This window comes from Bos indicus, chromosome 1, assembly GCF_029378745.1.
Source record: "Bos indicus isolate NIAB-ARS_2022 breed Sahiwal x Tharparkar chromosome 1, NIAB-ARS_B.indTharparkar_mat_pri_1.0, whole genome shotgun sequence".
In the NCBI taxonomy this organism is placed as follows: Eukaryota; Metazoa; Chordata; class Mammalia; order Artiodactyla; family Bovidae; genus Bos; species Bos indicus.
In genome coordinates this window covers 96,109,914-96,134,892 of record NC_091760.1, presented here as the reverse complement: position 1 = coordinate 96,134,892, position 24,979 = coordinate 96,109,914, and the positions used below count along the sequence as shown (strand labels likewise).

Genomic DNA, 24,979 nt, shown 5'->3' with positions numbered 1-24,979 from the left:
GGGGAGAAGGGAGTGAACCTGGCGAAGGCAAGCCTGTGATGCGTTACCTTCTTTCCTAACCATGCAGAAGTGCTTCCTTCCTTGCTTGTCCAACCCAAGTAAGGACGGGCAGTTCCTGTCGCCTGAATCATTTGCTTTCATTCCTACCTTGTTTTCTTTGTGCTGCTCTCAAACTGCTTCCTCACAAGACCTCTCCCTCCTGCCAAACCGATTTATTACATTCTTTACCTCCCCTAGTCCTTAGGGTTTATGTCACTGCCCCACCTTTGATGCCCATGCACCTCATGGCCAATAAAGGATTAAAATCCTCCCCAGCATTTCAAGAGGCAGCCCAAATCCACATGCTCCACGAAGCCTCCTCAGACGACTCTAGTTAAAAAAAAAAAAAAAAAAGCTTTTATTTCTTAGACCTAGAACATCATCAGCAAATGTATTAGACAACTAATTAAGCATGATAACATCTGTTCTGTTGTCTTGATTGGTTATTTAAATATTCGATGGCATTTAGGGCTTTCCTCATAGCTCAGTTGGTAAAGAATCTGCCTGGGTCGGGAAGATCCACTGAGAAGTGATAGGCTACCCACTCCAGTATTCTTGGGTTTCCCTGGTGGCTCAGCTGGTAAAGAATCTGCCTGTAATGTGGGAGACCTGAGTTCTATCCTTGGGTTGGGAAGATCCCCTGGAGAAGGGAAAAGCTACCCACTCCAATATTCTGGCCTGGAGAATTCCATGGACTGTGAAGTCCACGGGGTCACAAAGAATTGGACATGACTGAGCGACTTTCACTTGGCATTTGACTTTTCATGTACTTATATCTATTCCCTCCAACTAAGTTACCAATAACTGGATTGTAAGTTATATTTCTGAAATCAACCACTGTAAAAAGTATACAGCAGGCAAAGTCCACCTTACTTAGCATAAGTATCTGTTGATTAATCATAAGAGATTTCAATCATGTATATATTTTGCTTATTTTTGGCTGCACTGGGTCTTTGTTGCTTTGCGAGGGCTGTCTCCAGGTGCGGTATGTAGGCTTCCCATTGCAGCAGCTTCTCTAGTTGCAGAGCACAGGCTCCAGGGGCTCAGTTTTCAGTAGTTTCAGCTCATGGGCTCAGTAGTTTCGGCTCGCAGGCTCAGTAGTTGTGGGACATGTCACTCCACAGCATGTGGAATCTTCCTGGACCAGGGGTCAACCCGTGTCCCCTGCATTGGCAAGTGGATTACTATCCACTGCACCACCAGGAAAGTCCTAGATCATTTACATTATTGAATAGCAATCATAATCTCATCAGCCAACACTATTGCCACAATGTCTTATTACACTCAATATCTTATTTGGCATTCACATTTGCTGTATGAGGTAAATACCATTATTTTCCCCATTTCTCAGATGAAGAAAATGAGGCCAGCAAGGTTAACTTGCCCACAGTCATTCTTTCAACATAAATTTATAGAGCACTTACTATGTGACAAGCATTGTTAACAGTATTAACCCTTCAAAGCAGAAAGTCCTTGACCTCAGGGAGTTTTTATGTATTCTACTAGGAAATAGACAATTAACAAATAAAACACATATCAAAGCAGATAATGCTAAGTGCTAAGAAGAAAACCAAAGCAGAGTAAACAAGTGGAGAGCATGGGGTGAGGGGACACTCTCCTTACATAGGGTGGCCAAAAAAGGCCTCTCTGGGGAGATGACACTTAAGCAGAGACCAGAATGAAATAAAGTAACAAGATTTATAATTATCTAGGGAAAAGGTTACAGGCAGGAGAAACAGAAATCACAAAGGCCCTGAGGCCAAAAGCTTAGAATGTGCAAGAACAACAAAAAAGCCAATGAAGTCAAGAGTATTGTGAAAGAAAGAGCAACAGAATGAAGTCAGAGCGTGAACAGAGAAGTCTGATCATCTAAGGCTTTTTAAACCATTGCAGAAGTTTTCTTCCCCCTAAATATAAGAGAAAGGTTCTAGAAGGTTTTAATCATGGGAGTGAAATGCTCCTCTGATTAAACATTTTTAAAGGTGACTCAAGTTATGTAACGGAGAAGGCAATGGCACCCCACTCCAGTACTCTTGCCTGGAAAATCGCATGGACAGAGGAGCCTGGTAGGCTGCAGTCCATGGGGTCCCTAAGAGTTGGACATGACTGAGTGACTTCACTTTCACTTTTTACTTTCATGCATTGGAGAAGGCAATGGCACCCCACTCCAGTACTCTTGCCTGGAAAATCCCAGGGATGGGGGAGCCTGGTGGGCTGCAGTCCAGGGGGTCGCTAAGAGTCGGACATGACTGAGCGACTTCCCTTTCACTTTTCACTTTCATGCATTGAAGAAGGAAATGGCAACCCACTCCAGTGTTCTTGCCTGGAGAATTCCAGGGACGGGGGAGCCTGGTGGGCTGCCGTCTATGGGGTCGCAGAGAGTCAGACACGACTGAAGCGACTTAGCAGCAGCAGCAGCAGCAGCAAGTTATATAAAGAATAGAGTGAGACAAAGCAGATTACTTAGAATACTGGAGTAAACCAGGTGGAAATGATGGTGGCTTGGAATAGAGTGATGGCTAAGAAGTAAATAGAGCTCTATGATAGAGCCAAGAGGGTTTTCTAATGTAGGGTTGTTACCGAGTCCAAGCTCACTCTGCTCCCCACACTACAGGCCAATAAATCTGAGAGGAGGTGTTGGGACAAGGAAGGGACTTTATTCAGGAGGTGGCTGACTGAGAAGGTGACAGGCTACTGCCTCAAAATAGCCATCTCACTGGGGCCTGGATGCCAGGTTCTTTAATGGATCAGAGATGGGGGAGGTGAGGAAACAAAGTAAAAAGACTATTCAATCCTTGCAAATGTCTCCTAGAATAGCAAGCTTCAGGCAGGGAGATATATTAGTTTCATTTCCTTACAGTCATTTCTTGGGTGGTGTAAAATGGAACATCTCCTATCTGCAATTCTGGCCTACTCAAATGTGAATTTCTAGGCCACCCTGGTAAGCAGGAGTCAAGGGGTGCCAGATGCTGAGCCATTTGCCAGACAAAGAATTTAAGAACGTCGTAGTCCTTCACAGGTGGGCAGGGGCAGGGTATCTTCCTGAGGCAGGCCATTAGGTATGCCTATAATCAGATCAGATCAGATCAGTCACTCAGTCGTGTCCGACTCTCTGCGACCCCATGAATCGCAACACACCGGGCCTCCCTGTCCATCACCAACTCCCGGAGTTCACTCAGACTCACGTCCATCGAGTCAGTGATGCCATCCAGCCATCTCATCCTCTGTCGTCCCCTTCTCCTCTTGCCCCCAATCCCTCCCAGCATCAGAGTCTTTTCCAATGAGTCAACTCTTCGCATGAGGTGGCCAAAGTTTCAGCTTTAGCATCATTCCTTCCAAAGAAATCCCAGGGCTGATCTCCTTCAGAATGGACTGGTTGGATCTCCTTGCAGTCCAAGGGACTCTCTTCTCCAACACCACAGTTCAAAAGCATCAATTCTTCAGTGCTCAGCCTTCTTCACAGTCCAACTCTCACATCCATACATGACCACTGGAAAAACCATAGCCTTGACTAGATGGACCTTTGTTGGCAAAGTAATGTCTCTGCCTTTGAATATGCTATCTAGGTTGGTCATAACTTTCCTTCCAAGGAGTAAGCGTCTTTTAATTTCATGGCTGCAGTCACCATCTGTAGTGATTTTGGAGCCCAGAAAAATAAAGTCTGACACTGTTTCCACTGTTTCCCCATCTATTTCCCAATGTGAAATGTGCTGTGTTCAGGCATGTCTGACTCTGCAACCCCATGGACTGTAGCCCCATGAATACTAGTGCCACCTGGGAAGCCCAGGTGGGAAGCCTTGAGATACCCAAGTGGTCCAGTGGTAAACAATCCACCTGCCAATGCAGGAGACATAAAAGACGCAGGTTTGATCCCTGGGTCAGGAAGATACCCTGGATGGTATGGCAACCCACTCCAGTATTCTTGCCTACAGAACCCCATGAGCAGAGGAGCCTGGTGGGCTACAGTACACAGGGTTGCAAAGAGTCAGACATGACTGAAGCCACTTAGCACAGGCACACGCATAATAACAAAAGCAGCAAGATAAGGGTTAAAGTCACAGAGCAGATCCAGTGCGAATTCAAAATTAACCTTTCCTGGTTACAGGTGATGCACAGTGTAGGAGAAAGAGAGGTGCCAAGGAAGACTGTAAGATTGATATATGAGCAACAATGATAAAAGTCAGTTACTGACTTGGGGAACATGGTGGATGGTAGGGAGTCAGAAGGTGCAAGACATTTCAAAGGCAAATCATGAGTTCCATTTGGAATGGTTAAGTTTGAGATACCTTTTAGATATTCAAATGAAGATGGGTAGGAAGTTGAATATATAAGTCTGGGGTTTGTATATTTAAGTCCTGGATAAAGGATTGAGATATGAAATTGGGAGTCTTATGGCTTTAGACATTGTGATAGTTTTATATAACATATTCACACCATGAGATTGACTGATAATGGATAAAGGACAGAACTCTGAAGACTGAGGCTCAGGGACCTCTAACATCTAAATGTCAGGAAGAAAAAGATCCAGCAAAGGAGACCAAAAAATAGCTGCCAATGAGATGGCAGGAAGACCAGGAGAACATGGGGAGACAAAGCCAGGTGAACAAAATGCTTCAAGGATAGAGTGATCAATTATGTCAAAGGCAGTTGAAAGACGAAGGATGGGGAAGACTGAACTGACCATCGGATACAGCAGCACGGAGGCCACTGGTGACCTAGACAAGAGTGGCTTCAGGGGAATTTGGGCACAAAACTTAGAAGGAGTAGGTTCAAATGAAACTGTGACTACAAGACATTGCTGAGAGAAATTAAAGATCTAATAAATGGACATACCATGTTCATGGATTAAAAGACTAAATATTAAGATCCAAGTTCTCCACAAACTCATCTATAAGTTCAATAAACACAATCATGTTCATTTCACTGGGCTTTTTGTAGAAATTGACAAGCTAATTCTAAAATGTGTACAGAAATGCAAATGACCTTGAATAGCCAAATCGATTATAAAAAATGAGACCAAAGTTGGAGGACTTACACTGCTTGACTTTAAGACTTTGACTAGTAAATCTACAGTAATCAGTCTGACACTGGCATGGGATCAATAAGAAAAATCAGTGAGACAGAACAGAGAACTTAGAAACAGACTCACACTTATATGATCATTTGAATTTTCACAAGTTGACAGAAAAATCCAACAGCAAAAGACAAGAATTTATAACAAATGATGTTAAGACAACTACATATCTATATGGCAAAATAAATAAATCTTGACCCCAACCTCACACCACATATAAAAATTAATTTAAAATGTATCATAGACCTAAATATAAAAGCTAAAACTATAAAACTTTTAGATATTAAAGCAATTAACTTAAAAAAATAGACAATCAAAATTAAAATTTTCTGCTCATCAAAAGACACCATTAAGAAAATGAATATGTGCAAGATTGGGGCAGGGAACTTCCCTGGCAGTCTAGTGGCTAAGATTCTGTGCCTTCATTGCATGCAGCACAAGTTTGATCCCAGGCCCGGGGACTAAGATCCCATGTGCCACACAGTACAGCCAAAGAGAGAAAAAAAAGAAAGAAAATGAATAGGTAAATCAAAGTCTGGGAGAAAACATATGTAAATCATATATCTGACAAAGAATCATATCTAGGATATGTCATGAACACTTATAATTCAATAAAAAGAGAACAAAAGATTTGATAACTTCGCAGAAGAAGATAAACTAATGATCAATAAGGACATGAAAAGTACTGAATGTTAATATTCATCAGACACATTTATATAATAAAAAGTACAATGAGATGTCACTACATACTCACCAGAATGGATATACATGAAAAAAACTGACAAAACCAAATACTGACCAGGAAACAGAACAATCAACAGAATACTGTTGGTCAGAGTGTAAAACAATACTACCATTTTTTTCTTATAAAACTAAATACACCTACCCTATGACCCAATAATTTCACTCCTAAGTATTTAGCCAAAAAGAAACCCTACATCCACAAAAAAGAACTTTGTGTTTGTTTGTGGCAAGTTTATTCATAACAGCCCCAAGCTAAAAACAGCCTGTGTGCTAAGTCGCTTCAGTCGTGTCTGACTCTGCAGCCCTATGAACTGTAGCCCATCAGGTTCCTCTGTCCATGGGATTCTCCAGGCAAGAACACTGGAGTGGGTTGCCATGTCACCACTGAGATCTTCCTGACCCAGGGATCAAATCCACATCTCAAGTCTCCTTCACTGGCAGGTGGGCTCTACCATTAGCACCAGCTAGGAAGCCCCAAAACAGCCTAGGGATCCATTAATAGGAAAATGAATAAACAAACTATTGTAGAAACAATAGAATAATACTGAGCAATAGAAAGGTATGAATAACACATATTTTACAGCTAAATCTCAAATATGTCATGCTGAGTGAAAGAACATACACAAAAGAGTACATGTGCAATTCAAGCTATTGTATGCGATGTTGTTGTTCTTCAGTGGCTCAGTCGTGTCTGACCCACTTGGATTGCAGCACACCAAGCTTCCCTGTCCTTCACCATTTCCTGGAACTTGCACGAACTCATGTCCATTGAGTCAGTGATGCCATCCAACCATCTCATCTTCTGTCGTCCCCTTCTCCTCCTGTCTTCTATCTTTCCCAGCATCAGGGTCTTTTCCAATGAGTTGGCTCTTTGTACCAAGTGACCCAAGTATCGGAGCTTCAGCTGCAGCATCATCCTTCCAATGAAATAGTCAGCACTGATTTCCTTTAGGATTGACTGGCTTGATCTCCTTGCAGTCCAAGGGACTCTCAAGAGTCTTCTGCCAGCACCACATTTCAAAAGCACCAATTCTTCGGCACTCAGCCTTCTTTATAGACCAACTCTCACATCCAGACATATATACGATGGGGGAAAATAAAAACAGAGGTTGGCTCTGGCAGAAGATGGGAGGATGGGCTGGGGATTGATTGAGAAGGAGCATGAGGGAACTTTCTGTGGTGATAGTCATGCTCTATATCTTAATAAAGATTTGGATTGCAAAGGTGGTGTACTCATATGTCAGAACCCTGGGTGAGTCACTTAATCTCCAAAGAGAGAACTATGAATAAATACTGAACTCTAACTAATAATATGCACACTGAAGTGTTTAATAGAGCATGTACTGATGCCTGCAACTTGTTTAAAGTGCATCCTAAACCTAAGTTTAATTGATGAAATAGTCACGGAATGAAAAGATGACAAGATATGTATTAAAGCAAATAAAGCAAAACATCAATTGTAGTCTAGGTGGTGGTTATATGGGAGTTCACTTAAAATTCTTTCAGCTTTTTTATATGTTTGAAAATATTCATAATAACAGATGGAGTGGGGGTGGAAAGTCTGAGGTAAGTTGTTGGAGGCAGAGAAAACAGACAACTTATTCAAAGGGTTTTGCTTTAAAGAGGAACAGAGAGGTGGGGCAAAGCTTCCTGGAGACAAAGGATTAAGGAGGGTATTTTTAAAGAAGGGAGATATTAAAAAATGTTTGAATAAGAATGATCCAGTAAAAAGAGGATCTTTGATGAAGTTAGTGGGAGGATACTGTAGAAGAAAGTGCCAAACAGGCAAGAGCAAAGGATCTGGTGGGTGGGGAATGAGATAGACTTCAGCCAGGAACACACACAACACCTCTGTAGCAAAGAGTGGGGGTTTGGAGAATAGAATTATAAGACAATGGCAACTCACTCCAGTACTCTTGCCTGGAAAATCCCATGGACGGAGGAGTCTGGTAGGCTGCAGTCCATGGGGCCGCTAAGAGTCGGGCACAACTGAAGCGACTTAGCAGCAGCAGCAGCAGTAGGATTTGGCGGGAAATAAGAGGCTTTTCTTCTGACTACTTCTAGTTTCCTATTGAAATCAGCAGGAAGATCACTGGCTGAGAGACAGGAGGGGATGCAGGAGGTTTGAGCAGAGAGACAAAGGTGTGGAATAATCACCTAGTAAAGTGAGAGAATGAATTTACTAGGGAACATGGTAGAATTGCCAGAGAGTGCTGTGTCCGTGCAGGAGGTAAGTTAATTAATTCAGTATCATCAGAGCTGTGTGTGTGTGTGTCTAGGTGGGGTACAAGGTTATGCCTGGACAACCCTGATTTTAACCAGGGTTGGGTTTTTCAGGAGAGTGAGAAAGAGGAAGGAGAAAGGCGACACAACAGTAAACCATGGGATGTGACATGAGTAGAGGGGGAATATACAGGTCATTGATGGAGAGCAAGAGTGGCAAAGTCAGAGGATCATGGGTGAAATTGTTCATCTGGGATATCAGAAGTGAGCAGAGAAGTTGGTAGATGGTGGAGCTTGGGTTTAAACTCAGATGTCTGATTCCTAAGTCCATGCTCCTAACTGTAACTCCCCACCCCTCCTTGCCTAGCATTTTCAGCACTCTTGTCCTCTATAAATCTCTGCCTTTGGACAATCTGTGTACCAATTTGATCTTTCTAAGACTCAATGGCACTATGTGCCCTCATGTCCTCAAAAGTAATTTTTAAAGAAAATGTTTTTATTTTCATGAAATTGGGAAATACAAGACAAAGAGTTGGTGTGATTTTTCATCCTTGGTGGCTCAGACAGTAAAGAATCTGCCTGCAATGCAGAAGACAAGGGCTTGATCCCTGGGTCAGGAAGATCCCCTGAAGAAGGGAATGGCTATCCACTCCAGTATTCTTGCCTGGACAGAGGAAAGTATTCCATGGACAGAGGAGCTTGGTGGGTACAGTCCATGGGATAGCAAAGAGTCAGACATGACTGAGGGACTAATACACTTCATTTCAACAAACTGGCTACAAGAGAAAAAAATTATTCTCTTGTCTCTCAGCACATCCCTTTATGCCTTATTATTTCCCACTACTAAAACAACCATTTTGCTACTTGGAACAAAACACATACCACTGTTAGGAGAAACACAATGATTGAAACCACCCACCCTGGCCAGGTACCACAGTAACCACACACATGAGTTATTTTATGACAGGAGGTCCTGGTAAGGAAAATGAAACTAATAAGCTACCAACAACCAGAAGAGTTGAGGAAAGGTCAAAAGGAAATGCCATCTGTCCTTCCACCTCCCAGAATCCTTCTCCTTGACATCCATCTTGGATGAGCAATGCATGTGCCACCAGGAAGGACCCTGAAACTAATCCCATCACATAAAACCTGAGACTGGAAGCCATGGGGCAGAGCAGTTCTCCTGGGTTCCCCTACCCTATTGCTCTCCCCATGGGCACCCCTTCCCAATAAAGTCACTTGCTTTGTCAGCTTGTGTGTCTCCTTGGACAATTCATTTTTGAGTGTTAGACAAGAGCCCACTCTTGGAACCTGGAACAGTTCCCCTTTCCAACAAATAGCAACTCTGGTGGGGACTTTCTTTGCTGCAGCTGACATCCTGACCACTTGGGGTACTCAGGGACCACTCGCCTGCCAGTGGACAAGACCCAGTGGCCGCAACTGAGGCTCTTTTGTCCCTGGTCTCCTCCTGACATGGACAAATGGCCAGAGTGCCCCGATAGGGTAAGGATCAAGAGATTTATTGACCCCTGTCCCCTTCCCTGTCTTTTCTCTTCTTAACCCTTCCTACCCTACCCTTTTTTCTAGTCCCCTAGTCCTGGATGCAGGAGTCTGGTCAAAGGGCCTCAGCCTAGGCTGAGGGTCAAAGCCTGATGGACTCCAGTTGGCAGAGAACTCGAATTCCAGTTCTGTTCTGGTATGGTTTCTGGTTTGGATTCTGGTTCTGTCTGGTCTGCTCTGGTTTCTGGTAGGGCTGAGTACCAGTCCTCCCTTCCCTGGGAGCCCAGGGGAAAGCCCTGTAACTCCTGAGTGTCTGCAGGTGGTAGGAGACGTCTATAAGCCTACCTCTTTGGCCTCCTTCCTCTGCCACCTTTCCCCTCTTGTTTCATCCTGGCCTTCTTTACCATTTTTTCTTGTCCCTTGGTCCTGGATGCAGAAGCCTGGTAGAAGGGACTCGGCCTGAGCTGAGGGTTGGATTCTGATTGCCTCCAGTTGGCAGAGAACTCAAATTCTGGTTCTGGTCTGATTTCCAGTAGGGTTGAGTTCCAGTCCTCCCTTCCCTGGAAGCCCAGGGTAAAGTCCTGTAGTATCTGGATGTCTGCAGGTGGCAGGAGACATCTGTAAGGCCACCCCTTTAGCCCCTCCTCCCCCGCCTCCTTCCCCCTCTTCTTTCAACCTAGCCTCCTTTCCTCCCTTTGAAATCTTTGAAGACCTGAGATATTTCCATTTACTCTGTTAGTACTTGGATCTGAAGTTCTGTCTCTGGAGGAGGTTTTCTGAGAGATTGCAATCTTGTGTTTAAGGGAGTGTTTGATTAGGATGCCTGGGCTTGTGTACAGTGTTCTGTGTTATGATTTGTGATGGCCATTTTGCTTTGTGTGTCCACCATTTTGTCTAGATTTGCTGCCATGTTATTTAGACCTCAGAGAAAGTTGGTTTAGGTAAAAGTGTTAAAAATTAGTTCCAAAGCTAGTTCTTTTTGCACAGTTGAATTTTCAGAATTTTGACCCTGAGATGGAACAAGTTCTAGTAGTTTGATTTTCTCTCCCTGTGCCTTGAGACCAGGCTCTCAGGAACACTTATCTAGATCATCTCTAATTCCTGAGACTGAAGGAAAAAAGGAAGAAGGGTTTAAAAATTTTATTTATTCAAAATGCTATTTATAAATTAGTGAATTTTCTATTGTGATATCTGATTCATGACTAAGTTTAGAAAATGAAACTAGATCTCTCATGTCTGTCTGTATATATATATGTCTCAGAATATATCTATGGATAATATTACTGTGGTTAATTTGTAAATGAGCTCTATTTAATTGGCTTAAAGAATAGTAAGCACTTACAAATCAAACAATTCTAAATACAAGAAAAAATTAACTTAAATGAATTTCAGGTTCATATGAACTGGGAAAAATTCTGTATTAAAGTAATACCTGGTATTCTGTTACAAATTTATCAATAAGAAAAGTAAGTCAATGTGGGGAAAAAAAAACTTTTAAGGGAAATGTTTTCAGTACAAGGTGTGAGAAATGAAAAAGTACTGAAAAGAATGAGTTATGGATGACCAGGATTTTCTAAGATTGGGTTGCATTTAGTTGGGTAAATGGATTTTGTTAGGAATGCCATAGCCATAGAACCAACTAGGTCCAAGATGGCAGAGTCAATTTCACTAGACCTTGAGCCTCAATATACGCTCACTGTGATGTATGAGCAAGCTAAGTGATACACCCACCAGTGCTGGCTATATTGGATGGTAAATATTACTAATATAGATATTCTAGAGATTATATGGAGTTGCTAAAAATCTGATATATCCTAGTAAAATGTTATCAGTCATGATTCTTTGAAGCGCTGTCTCCAATCTGTACACAGGGACCCTTGTAGGGCCCCTGCACTGGACTGGGCTATAGAGAGGGTGACTGACCTCAAAATTAGCTTAAAATGACTCTGAGAGGAGGAACTACACTCACACCAAGACAAGAAAAAGAAGATATCAGAGATAGACAGCTAGCCCAAGATTCTTGATGTGACTTGTATGATCATTTATAATGTTTTCTTAACTTCTTGACCTTTGCATGTGAATCAAATGCTTTTCTGTCATAGAAATGATCCTATGCTAGTTTTAGAAATCAGTCCAATCATTGGGTTTACGGCTGTGTCTAGTACTTCTGGGTCACCTTGGTGAATTTCTGACTCCAAGGCTCTAATTGGTTTTCCCTGAAAAAATTTACTTTAAAGGAAAAATTATAGTCATGTTCAGGTCACAATTGTTATTACTGGGTGGAATCCCCTCATCTGGTCAATTAATAATGCCTGCTCTGACCCTGGCCATAAATACGAGTTTTCTCCTATTACTCAATAGTAATAGAGTAACAGAAGCTCAAAATAAGCTCAATCAGAGAAATAAGCAAAGTTTCAGCCAAGGAATAATATCTCCCACAATTATGGGATGGATTTATGTAGACACCACCATGCTACAGTAATTTAAGTTTCAAATCTCCTCTACATTGGCAACAATTAAATCATACTTAAACTAATCAGTCTAGTAATACCACAAAACTGGGCTGTGTGCCTTATGGACAATGCCAATATATAATTTCCCTGAAAGATAAAGATTGATATAAAATAGACTAAGTCAGATGACCTGGAATATACTGGGCTGCATCTAATGAAAGTGAAAGTGAAGTCGCTCAGTCACTTTGCAACCCCATGGACTGTAGCCTGCACCAGGCTTCTCCATCCATGGGATTTTCCAGGCAAGAGTACTGGAGTGGGTTGCCATTTCCTTCTCCGGGGGATCTTCCTGACCCAGGGATCAAACCCAGGTTTCAGGGATCGAACCCAGGTTTTCCACCTTGCAGGCAGACACTTTACCCTCTGAGCCATTAAAGCTTCTAGCTTAAGTCTTACTTATGACTTTACTAAATACTGCTAGCTGTGTAATTTGTATTTCACCTGTTTTACAAAATTGCTGTTTCCTACATTTCCAAATGTGTAACTGAGCCTCTGATAAAATAATATATAGATAAATATGAGATCAATGATTGTAATAATGTAACTCTAGATGTGGGAAGGGAGGCCTGGCATGCTGTAGTCCATGGGTCACAAAGAGTCGGACACCACTAGGTGACTGAACAACAACAATAAGATATGGGAAGAAGCAACAGGAGGGAATATTTTCCTGGACCAAGAGGCTAATAAGACAGAGAATTTGATTCTGGTTTATGGCCTAGTCCATTAACAGTACATTGAGTGGCCTATGGTGAAGTCTGCCAGAAGTGGGAATGAGCCTTCTCAGTACAGTGGGACAACATGGTCATGAAATGCACCTCCCCCCAACACACAAATCATGGTTAAATTTATAACCATGAAAGGGCTCTGCCAACTGGAAACTGATGTTTGCCATCTACCTCTACAAGGATTAAATCATGGCCACTGCAGCTGCTGACTTTCAACATCCCTGAAAGGAGTTCAGGATGGAGATCAGGAATGAGGTACTCGGTGTTCTGGGAAAAATTTGCAGAACAGGTCTTCAGAGAGTTAGATGATTTTCAGGAGAAGATTTTATGAGTACCAATTCTTGCATCTTCTCATACCTAGAGAAACACTAACATTATTAATGGTGATATCTGTTTTGGCTATTAAGGAAAATATTACAATTGAAAGTCAAAATAGAGTAGCTACGGTTCAGACATCCAAGGAAATAACAAGGTGACACTATGGGTGTGATTTCAGACTAGTCTTTGTATTGCTAAGAACTTGAGTTTCCTGAGTCAAGTCAGACTTGGATGCCACCGAACATTATCAAAACAATGTCTGTTGGCAACTAGTCACTGCAACCTTACTTTTTATAAAACTAGGTAACTGGCTACCTGGCTAAAAGTCACTAAAACTGAGCAGGACTCTGTGAGGCTTTGGGGTCTTTCTGTGTCCCACGTTTCTTGTTTGTAGGATATAGGCTTCATTCAGCCTCCTTGATCTTCCATGAGTTCCAAAGGGCGGCTTCAAACAGCTGCTGATCAGAGAAGGGAGGGGATACAGAAACAGGGGAGGAGCAACCAAGTGGTGGTATAGCCTTGGGGCAGGATCCTCTTCTGCAGAACTGGGGCCCCACCCAGGTAGAGGATGATTACTTTGGGCTGACTGCAAGATTCCTGGAGTACCACCCTGGTTGCCTCACCACCAACCAATCAGAAGAAAGTCATACATCCTGCAGCCCTCACCCCAAATTTTGCCTTCCTTTTCTGGGCCCAGTGATGACCATCGTGTTTGGCCTCCTGTTTGACCCCTGTCTGCTTCATCTCTGACAGGGTCCAGCAGTTTCAGGCTAAATTGAGGTTACTACAAGGGTGGGAGCCAGTTAAAGGTACGGAAGACCGTGACTTAGATCAAAGACTTCTGCTCTGCTAGGCAGGACTACACCCACACCCAGCAGGAAGTAGTTACAGAAGGAAGAGACCTCTGCCCCAATTCACAGGAAGTATCTTGAGTATGAAGTCTTTCGGGGGGGGGGAGTTGTTAGGGGAAGCACACTGACTGAAACCATCCACCCTGGCCAGGCACCATCGTGACCACCTGCATGAGTTGTTTTACAACAGGAGGTCCTGGTAAGGAATACAGAACTAATAAGCCGCCACCCACTCGAAGAGTTCAGGAAAGGTCAAAGGGAGATGCCACATGTCCTTCCATCTCCCAGAATCCTTCTCCTTGTCCTCCATCTTGGCAGAGCAATGCCATGTGCCACCAGGAAGGACCCTGAGTCAGAATAATTAAACAAAGAAAACCCAGAAACTAATCCTATCGCCATAAAACCTGAGGCTGTGGGCCATGCAGCAGAACAGTTCTCCTGGGTTCCCTTACCCTATTGTTGTCTGCCCAGGTGCCCCTTCCTAATAAAGCCTGTTGCTTTGTCAGCTCGTGTGTCTCCTTGGACAATTCATTTCTCAGTGTCAGACAAGAGCCCACTCTCGGGCCCTGGAAGGGTTCCCTCTTCCTGCAACACCACAGGGCTTCCCTGGTGGCTCAGTGGTAAAGAATCTGCCTGCTAATGCAGGAGACATGGGTTAGATCTCTGATCCAGGAAGACTCCACATGCAGCTGAACAAGTAAGCCTGGGTACCGCAATTATTGAGCCTGTGTTCTAGAGCCCAGGAGCTGCAACTACTGAAGGCCATGCACCCTAGAACCTGTGCTCCACAAGAGAAGCCACCACAATGACAGGCCTGTAAACTTCAACTACAGAGTAGCCCCCACTCACCACAACTAGGAAAAAGCCCATGCAGCACTGAAGACCCAGCACTGTCAAAAATACAGGTAAATAAATAAATAAGACTTTTTTAAAAAAAAAAGCATATACCACATTTGCAGGATCTGAAGAAAATTAGACTCATAGTATTAATAATTATTTCAAGATAATTTCTTTTTAAAACATTTAAGCATTGTTACCTATCAAAAATAGAAAGAAAGAAAACCATTTTAAGGTACCACACTCTCACTGGCATTTAAGTACTACAGGAAAAAGTCCAGCTTCCCCAGCCTGGGCTTCCAATCCCTTCCTTCTCCCCTGTACACACATCATGTCCCAGGCAAGTGAACTCCTGTTCCTTCTGCAAGACCCCTCCTGCCTCACCCACGAGCCTTTGCCCTCGCTGCTCCCTAAACCAGGCCATCCCTTCCACCTGCCCTGTCTCTGGGCACACACACCTGTTATCCTTCAGGCTCCAGCCGAAGCACAGACTCTAAGTCAAACACAGACCACATTCCTCTGGAACTGCCACAGTTCTGCATCTACAGCTCTTAAGATGTTGTATCTGGTATCTTAGCTATTTGAGAACTATAGAATCTGCCCCCTTAGAGAGGATCATTCTCATCTGGACGTCCCCATGATTTGCCCTGGACTTGGACTCAGAATGCCTCACATAGTGCCTGGCATAAAAGCTAATCAGTAAACAGCTTTCCAGGTGGCACTAGTGGTAAAGAATCTACCTGCCAATGCAAAAGATGCAAGAGATGCCAGTTCAATCCCTGTGTTAGGAAGCTCCCCTGGAGTACGAAATGGCAACCCACTCCAGTATTCTTGTCTGGAAAATTCTAGCTTCCCTGGAGGCTCAGTGGTAAAAGAACCCACCAGCCAATGCTGGGGACATAACAGACATGGTTCGATCCCTGGGTCGGGAAGATCCCCCGGAGGAGGGCATGGCAACCCACTCCAGTATTCTTGTCTGGAGAAGCCCATGGACAGAGAAGCCTGGCAGGCTACACAGTCCATGGGGCCACAGAGTCGGACATGACTGAGCACACATAAACAGCTACTGCCAGTTCAAAGATATATTTTAGAGATGCTCCTAAGGGAAAGTTAAACACAATGGTAGGAACGCCTAGTTGAAGCTCAGCATTCTGTGTCTAATACTAAGGTAACTAGCATAGACATCTAGACTTTATCCTTACGAGATATTGCCAAATTGTCTTTCAAAAAACTTACCCCAATTTAAATGCCCAGCGTGATACTGGAAGAGAAACTTTATTCTGTTCTCGTGAACTTATTGTGATTCCATGGAAGAAATTCCTGGTAGAATATTTTACCCACCAATAATTAATATATCCCAAACTAGATTGGAAGTAATAATTTTTCAGGATAAATATAATAGTATTCTGTCTTCATCAGTCCCCAGTGAATTTGATTTCTAGCACATGTTGCAGGGTTTATTCACTCCTAGCTGACTTTATGAAAGTGAATTTTCAAAGCTACAAAACTGAAGAAAATACTCAGGAAGCTAAAACCAAGCAGCAGTCACTCCTAAATCCATCTGAAAATAGCTGGTCAGATGGATCCTCCAACCCAAACTCCTGTCTACTGAATCAGGGTTGACGACCAAATCAGGTTACCTAAGTAGTTGCTTGGGTCTCCAATTCTCAAGGAACTAGAACAGGATAAAAAAAAATTAGGAACACTAAAAATACATTTTAACATAAATTGAATATTATTTGAGAATTCAAAAGGCATTTCAGAATCTCCTATGCCTCAAACAGCAACATTATAATCATAAATTTGCACTGGATGTTACCATAAAAATTGTAATTTGAGCATCCATGTTGTTTGAGCTTCTGTGTTACTTGATTACATACTCAAAATGCAAATGAAAAATTCAATTATACGTATTATATAAAAACGTATATAACACAATAGCTCAACCTGACAAAGTTTCAACTAGAATAGGTGATGTGGGATTTTCCTTACCAGTTCTCATCTTTCATGCAAATGTTTGAGCCAAGCAAATATTTCTAATAATACCCGCATTGCCTTGTAGTTATATCTCATGCTAATTAATTAGCTCCCTTCATTAACACGTTATCATTGCTTCAAATCTTCCAGCCTCTGTCTACCCATTTTTTTGTTACGCTGTTCCTATACTTACTCAGTTCACTCATGAAGTTATGCAGAAAACAAGCATTTATTGGATACACATCTCCACAGAGTGCTGGGTACCAGGCACACAACAGAGAATAAGAAAACACTCTTTTGGCCCTGGGTAACCTTACAGTTGAATTCTCTTTCCAATCACTGTCCATTCTATTTGTCTACTACCTGAGATCTGAGATCCCCAAGGCTGTGTGCCTCTGCAGAAGTCCCATTAATAAACAGGAACCTCTCTGGGGTTTTACTGCCTCTGTACAATAAATTAGGCTGTCTAGTGAATTTCCTTCCTTAGCATATGGTCATCAGTGTTAAACACAAACCTACTTTCTGGATTAATCTCTACTGTGTATTTTTTCCCTTCTTTCTTATGATCAAATTACTTTCCCTTGGCAATTCCTTCAGTTTCTTCACTAAGTAAATACCTGGGTGCCCCCAAGTGGCTGAAGCTTCTCTTATACTGCAAGAGCTGGCTATACAAAATACAGTGCCCAAGAAAAACTTTACAACCATAATACTAATCCAAGAAAAAATCTTATGGATTTACTCACCAGGAAAAGAATCTAAAGTATATTTGCATGTGTAACAACTCACTTAGATATCAACGGGCTGAGAAAATAAAATTGAGGACATTTTTCTCCTTTTTAACATTCCTGGTGAATTGTTTGTGTTTATCCCATGGATGGAGGAACCTGGTGGGCTGCAGTCCATGGGGTCTCTAAGAGTCAGGCACGACTGAGCGACTTCACTTTCACTTTTCACTTTCAAGCATTGGAGAAGGAAATGGCAACCCACTCCAGTGTTTTTGCCTGGAGAATCCCAGGGACGGGGGAGCCTGATGGGCTGCCGTCTATGGGGTCGCACAGAGTCGGACACGACTGAAGCGACTTAGCAGCAGCAGCATGGTATTTAATTCTCATGGTGTGCTGTGTATTGGGGGTGGAGGAGCAGGTAAACAAGGTAGGCTGATACAAGTTAAGGGCTGATGCCTCCTTTGAAGCAGTAAGTCCACAGTACCTGCGTTCTCATTTGGGAAAAAGAAATCTCTCTCTCTCTTTTTTTTTTAATAGTCTAATAAAATTCAGATAATAGGAGAGCTAACTTGGTTTTTTGAAAAAGAAGAAAAGTGTTCTTTTTTTATTAAAAAAAGTATGATTATCATCTGCCTACAGGACAAAATGAACCTTTGTGTCTGTGAGTGCATCTGCATTTTCTCTTTGTAAGAACTGAACAGAGGATATGTTGACCTGTAAACTGATGAGACAGGTGATAGATGGAGAGAAATGGCATGATCAGTTTACCACCTGCTGAGGAAACCGGGCCAAGTTCACAGGCTACCAACACCAGCGAGGTGGTGATGATCAGTTTTTCCTTAATGTATGGATTCCTTGATCACCCATATAATGGAATTCATTCATCTAGTATGTCAATAAGCCAAACAGCTTGCCTCAGGGTTTTCTAACAGCCTGCCTCTCATTAGCTTCCCAAATAAAAACCAAAGCCACAGACAAAAATAATACAGCAACAAGTGAAACTTAGCGACTGAACAACTACAAAAACTGGAGAGCACATGGCGTGATCTAACACGAGAAGCCCTACAGAGAGAGGCAGGGAGACAGTGACAGAGACAGAGACAGACAGGGTGGGAAGGAGGAAGGGGAGAAGGCAGAGAGGCAGAGAGGCTGTGTGTATATATATTGGGGAAGCTGTAAACAAAACCGAGAAACCGCGTGACAGTCACACTGAGAAGAGTCTTGCTGTGAGTCTGAAGGCTTGTGTCCCCCTCCAATTCACATGCTAAAATCCAAACTCCCAAAAGGTGATGGTATTAGGATGTGAGGTCCTAGGGTGGTGCTCCAAATATGTGGGTGGAATCTTAATGAATGGAATGAATAATTTATAAAGGAGATTCAGAGACCCCTAGCCCCCTTCAACCATGGAAGGACACAGTGAGAAGGCTGGGTTAGGAACCAGGAAGAGGGCTCTCACCAGAAAGCGACCATGCTGGTGTTAGGGGAAGCACACTGACTGAAGCTGCCCACCCTGGCCAGGCTCTCTAGTAACCATGCGCATGAGTTGCTTTACAACAGGAGGTCCTGGTAAGGAATACGGAACTAATAAGCCACTACCAACCGGAAGAATTCAGGAAAGGTCAAAAGGAGACACCGCGTGTCCGTCCACCTCTCAGAATCCCTCTCACTAGCATCCATCTTGGCTGAGCAATGCATGTGCCACCAGGAAGGACTCTGAGTCATAATGATTGGCCAAAAACAATCCGGAAACTAATCCCATTACCATAAAACCCGAGACTGCGAGCCACGTGGCACGTGGCAGAGCAGTTCTCTTGGGTTTCCTTACCCTGCTGCTCTCCACCCAGGTGCCTTCTTCCAATAAAGTCTCTTGCTTTGTCAGCATATGTCTCCTCGGACAATTCTTTTCTGAGTGTTAGACAAGAGCCCATTCTTGGGGCCCTGGAGGGGGGCCCCCCTTCCTACAATACTGGCACCTTGATCTTGGACTCTAGCTTCCAGATGGTAAGCAATAAATGTCTGTTGTTTATAGGCTACCCAGTCAGTGGTCTCTTGTTACAACAGCATGAAGGACTGAGACAGATCTTGAATGCTATACTAAGGAATTTTAGATCCAGTCTTTGGAGATGGGGAGCATAGAAGGCCTTAGGCCAACCAGTGTCTTAGGAAGAGCATTCTGTGAAGCTGGAGGCAGAGAATTATCATATTCCAGTATTTTATGCACTAAGGGCCTACCTGGGCAGTGCCCACAGTGAGAATGGAAAGGAGGCATCAAGGAAGAAGTTAGTAATGAACTGAGCTGGGAGGCAGGGATGCAGGAAGTTAAAGACGACCACAATTCTTACTTAAACAAGGAGGTGTGGGCAACACCATTTCCAGAGGTCTGCAAAGGCAAAATAGAGGGTGGAGGGAAAGTGGAGTGTCATGGCACCAACTTCAAGAGGACAGGGGTGTAGGTCAGCAGGCTGAACAGGAACCCACAATGGACCAGCTGAACACTGTAGCGAGGTCACTGGGATAGGCAGTTCAGCGTCATGGTGATCAGAAGAGATAGAAAACAGAGCAAAGTGGTGGAGCAGGAGAGGGCCCTATTTGAGAGTGACAGTCAGGAGGGCCTCTCTGATAGGTGCTATGCAGATACAGCCCTAGAGGAAGTGAGGATGCAAACCCCACTGTAGAGGAAAACCTCTGGTTCTCACTAACTGCAGCAACATTCACTGCGCTTCTCAGAATACACGCCTACTTCTTAGAAGAGTTTAGCAACTTGACCTCTGGCTACTGTGAAACCAGCCCCTAAGAAAATCTGCTCTCCTGTGGAATGTTCAAAATATGTTCTCAAAGCCTTCTTTACAGATACGGTCACTTCCCTCCCTCCCATAACGTGGATGCCCACACACGTGTATGTTAGCACAGATGGCTTCATGCCTTCTGAGCTCACAGTCAAGATGGCACCACAAAGGCCAGAGAATGACCTCATAAACCTCTCCACCCTCCCGGCATCAAGGTGTCCAAGAAAGCCTCCTTTTACCTGGGACTGCCAGTGCCCAGCACTGAGCTTGGCACAAAGTAAAGGTTCCATAAATACTGGCTAAGTAAATGAATGAAAGCCCCAATTCCGTGCTACCTCTGAGGGAATTACATACATAAATTGGTAGAAAATCCCATAATGAAGACCTCATGTGTATTCTCCTCACAAAATTAAGACCAAATGTTTGCCATCTCTGCCTTGATCAAATGTCACCAATTTCTGCTTTCATATGAATTTAAATCAGACAACAGAACTGAGTTTTTCAAATTCTTCATTTGTCTTAAAATATTCACATCTATATTTACTATTTAATACAAAAGAATACAGAGTTCTTAAATTAGTGATGATCAATGCCCAACTTGGTGAATATACTAAGATTCACTGAATTGTACTATGTAAAAGGGTGGACTTCATGGTCTGTGAATTGTATCTTGACAAAGCTATTACTTAAATAAGAGAATAGCAGATTATTTCAACAAAAGATTAAAAAACTGGACATCTTAGGGTAATATACAACCATGATACATACAATTAACACTGCTGTATGTAATACATAAAAGTGGTTAATAGATTAATTCTAAGAGTTTCCATCACAAATTTTTTCCCTATTTCTGTAATTGTTTACTTGTATGAGATGATGAATGTTCACTAAACTTATTGTGGCAATCATTTCATGATATACATGAGTCAAATCATTATGCTGTATACCTTAAACTTATTTAGTACTGTTATGTTAGTTATATGTCAACAAAATTGAAAAGAAAAACCTGAACAGCTCACCATTAGTTTCAAAAGCAAATCTTAAGTTCTCTTAACTTTGATGAGTTCATAATGACTCCAATGAGCCTAAAGACTCTTTACTTGCCTAATAAAACATCAAAAATAAAGTTTTAACTATCTATGAGAAACAGAGAAGGAAAACAAAGCAGAAAAATAATTAAAATGCCAAGTTCTCATTTTAGCTGCCAAAGCATCAGCGCATCAGTCTACCTTCTGCCAGAATACAAGAAATAAACTCTGATTTGTTTTTACCCTCTCTCTCTCTCTAGGTGACAACTGAGGAATAGCATATGATGGCTTTGTGATGTGTCAGCTTGGCTTAGTGGCACTACATTCCCCTGAATTCCCTTTCTTACATGTCTCCAGTTGGGTTAGCTATGAGGGATAATGACTCCTGAGAGCTGGGGAAAAGGTAGGCAGCAGCTATGCTGCCCTGTACGTACACCTTTCCCAGGTAATCAATCAAAGGAATTAACATATCTAATCAGCTGATTTTAATCAGTCAAAAGTATACTAGGTGAACTGACGGAATCAGTTCAAAGCCCTTCAAAAGAGGAGTTAGGCCCTCCCTGAATTCAGAGTTTCTGAGCTCCTGCTCCAGCCCACCAATAGTAACTCTCTTCTTGACTGCTTGCCCTATGAATTTCAAGCATTCTTAGCCCCACAACTGAGTAAACCAATTCAAAATAGATTAACCTCTAATCCATATAACCTACCAGTTCTGCCTTTAGGGTGAATGCTGGCTGATTCCTGGTGATGTAGTTATTACCGTTGAGAAGACACAGAGAAGACCTCTCGGTGGGAGTCATCCAGAAAGAACTAAAGAATCCTGCACAAGCTCCCTCTCAATCTCTTGCAATAATGACCAGGAGAACATAAGATTGTGGGTTAATTAATTCTTCAAAAAGTGAGATTTATAATTATTTAGAGGTATGGAGTGAATTAAACACAATGCTGGCAGCTATTTTTAGGGCTATGCTCCTAAGCTCTGGCCAATGAGAGGTGAGCAGGAATATTGGAAATCTGAGACAGCTCTTTTGAAAGGGAGATGGCTCTTTTGAAAGGGAAGAAGGGAGTCCTTCTTCCCTCTTCATTGTCTGCCTATAATGTAAATAGAGTCATCCCTAGTATCTTTGGGGACTGAGTCCAGAACCACTCCCTATCCGTGAGTATCTGCCAAAGCTAAATTGCCTTATATAAAATGGCACGGTGGACTTCCCTGGTGGTACAGTGATAAGAATCCACCTGCCAACTGTGGGGACACAGTTTTGATCCCTGGTCCAGGAAGATCCCACATGCCACGGACCAACTAAGCTCATACTCCACAACTACTGTAACCCCACGCTGCAACTCCTGAAGCCCCTGAGCCTACAGCCTGTGCTCTACAACAAGAGTACCCACCGCAATGAGAAGCCCATGCACCACTACAAATAGCAAGCCCCACTCAGCACAACTAGAGAAAGCCACGTGCAGTAATGAAGACCCAGAGCAACCAAAAATTAAAATAAAATGGCATAGTATTTGGATATAAGCTATGCACATCCTCTAGTTTATTTAAATCATCCCTAGATTACTTATAATAACCTAATTTGATGTAAATGCTATGCAAATAGTTGCCAGTGCGTAATAAGTTCACGTTTTGCTTTTGGAAATCCACATTTTGGAAAATGTTTTTCTTTTCCCGAAATATTTTCAATCCAGGTTGGATGCAAAACCAGATGATAACAGAGGGCTGCCTGCTATGGTTGGAGCTCCAGCAGCCCTCCTGGACATGGGCCACATCCTGGAGATGGCAGATTGGAGAGCTAAAGAGAGCCTAATGATTCCTGCTATCATGCCAGCTCTCAACTGCCTACTCGCAGGCTGCTTTTACATGGGAAATAAAGCCACTGTCTGGGAGTCTCCAATACTTGTAGCTAAAGACACCAACTAGCAGATATAAGGGTTGTTTGTTCTATTCTTCCGACTCCTTTAGCAGTCAACCAATACATCTAAGTTACCATGCTTTAAGGAATAGGTATATTTACTTTCACTGCTATGTGCATGGGGACACATTAAGTATTTAAGAAGATTAAAGTAGATAAGCCATCACAGAAAAAGCCCACCTTTCTCTATGCTTCTATGCTTTGTTAAAAGAAAACAAGAAAAGTTTACAGTCTGCGATAAATGCCTTCACAAAGCCACTAACTTGAATTCCCATGGAATAGAATTTCATATGGCAGACCGGTGGTCATATCCAAATCCACTTATTCGACAGATTTGGGCAGTATCTCTTTAGATAGCCTCTGTCTTTTCATGTCAGAGTCATCTAATTTCTTCCAAACCAATAACCCTTGAATACATCTAGGGTATATTTTTTTGCTGAATACAAACCACACAGTCATTTCAAAGCCTATAATTCACTTCAGTAGCACTGAGCTTTCTGGATGTTCATGAGCATAACCACCCAGAGTGGCAGACACTCTGGGCGGTGGCTTTGCTAGCCTGGGCTCTTAATGTGTCCCTACATCATGAGGAAAAACTGTCTGACAGACCAGGCAGCTGACAACTGTAAGGAAAAAAAAAAAAAAATCAAGCCCGTGACCAAGGGGAAAATGAAATGATTAATATGGAAAACACAGCAAGAAACATCAAACAGGGAAAAGTTGACATTTCCTTTAGCTTCAAAACCTTTAGCTTAAAGTAAATTTGTTTTCTTCTCACCCTGACTATCAAAGGCTGGATCAAAGTAGTAACATGGTAGAAAAGTGTCAGATGTTTTCCCACCCCTGGATCATTTATGATACTGCAGTGTTGACTCCTTTTTTTATTAGAGGGAGGAAAGGAGGCGAGGTTAACATCATCATAACTCCGAAGACAGAAACTCACAGGAAACTGTAAGCCTAAAACACAATAGGCCAAATTATTCCCAGCAGAAGCCACAGTCCTGCGTCAGCTCCTCTGTTCATGCCATTTCCTTCCCTTCAGAATTCCCTGGATATTCCTCTCTGAGTGGTTCTTGGGCTCCTAATCCCCACACCATCCCTTCAACACCGTTGTTCTTGAGGTTCCGAGCCCTCACCAGGCCACCTGTCAACTTTTCACTCTGCATCCTCTTGGGGCGGGCGGGGTGTCTCAGTCATCCATGGCTTCACTAGTTTTATTCCTCCCAAGGCCACCATTGCTTCACTCTTTCTTCTGAATGCCCAGTACCCACTAAGCTGTCCCTCAAGCATTTATTTTTATGAAATTCAGAACTGAGCATGATTAAACTTCTCTGCCTCAAACCTCATTCCATTCTCCTCCCCTTCCCACAGCCCAGCCACACATGGAATATGGATCATCGAAAAAGCAAGAGAGTTCCAGAAAAACATCTATTTCTGCTTTACTGACTATGCCAAAGCCTTTGACTGTGTGGATTACAATAAACTGTGGAAAATACTGAAAGAGATGGGAATACCAGACCACCTGACCTGCCTGCTGAGAAACCTATATGCAGGTCAGGAAACAACAGTTAGAACTGGACATGGAACAACAAATGGTTCCAAATAGGAAAAGGAGTATGTCAAGGCTGTATATTTTTACCCTGCTTATTTAACTTATATGCAGAGTACCTCATGAGAAATGCTGGCTGGAAGAAGCACAAGCTGGAATCAAGATTGCTGGGAG

At 42.7% G+C, this 24,979-nt stretch overlaps 1 protein-coding gene across 3 annotated transcripts in view; it reads right to left on the bottom strand.

Moving 5' to 3' along the window:
- PLD1 (phospholipase D1) overlaps positions 1–24,979 on the bottom strand; it is a 283,505-nt gene that overhangs the window by 228,051 nt on the left and 30,475 nt on the right. The window contains exon 1 of one of the 3 annotated variants that reach the window (XM_070803857.1): positions 265–369. The exons of the other annotated variants lie outside the window; for them this stretch is intronic. The gene's annotated coding sequence lies outside the window, so the exon portion shown is untranslated. Of the gene's footprint in view, positions 1–264; positions 370–24,979 lie in introns of those variants that run through there. 3 annotated transcript variants of the gene reach the window in all.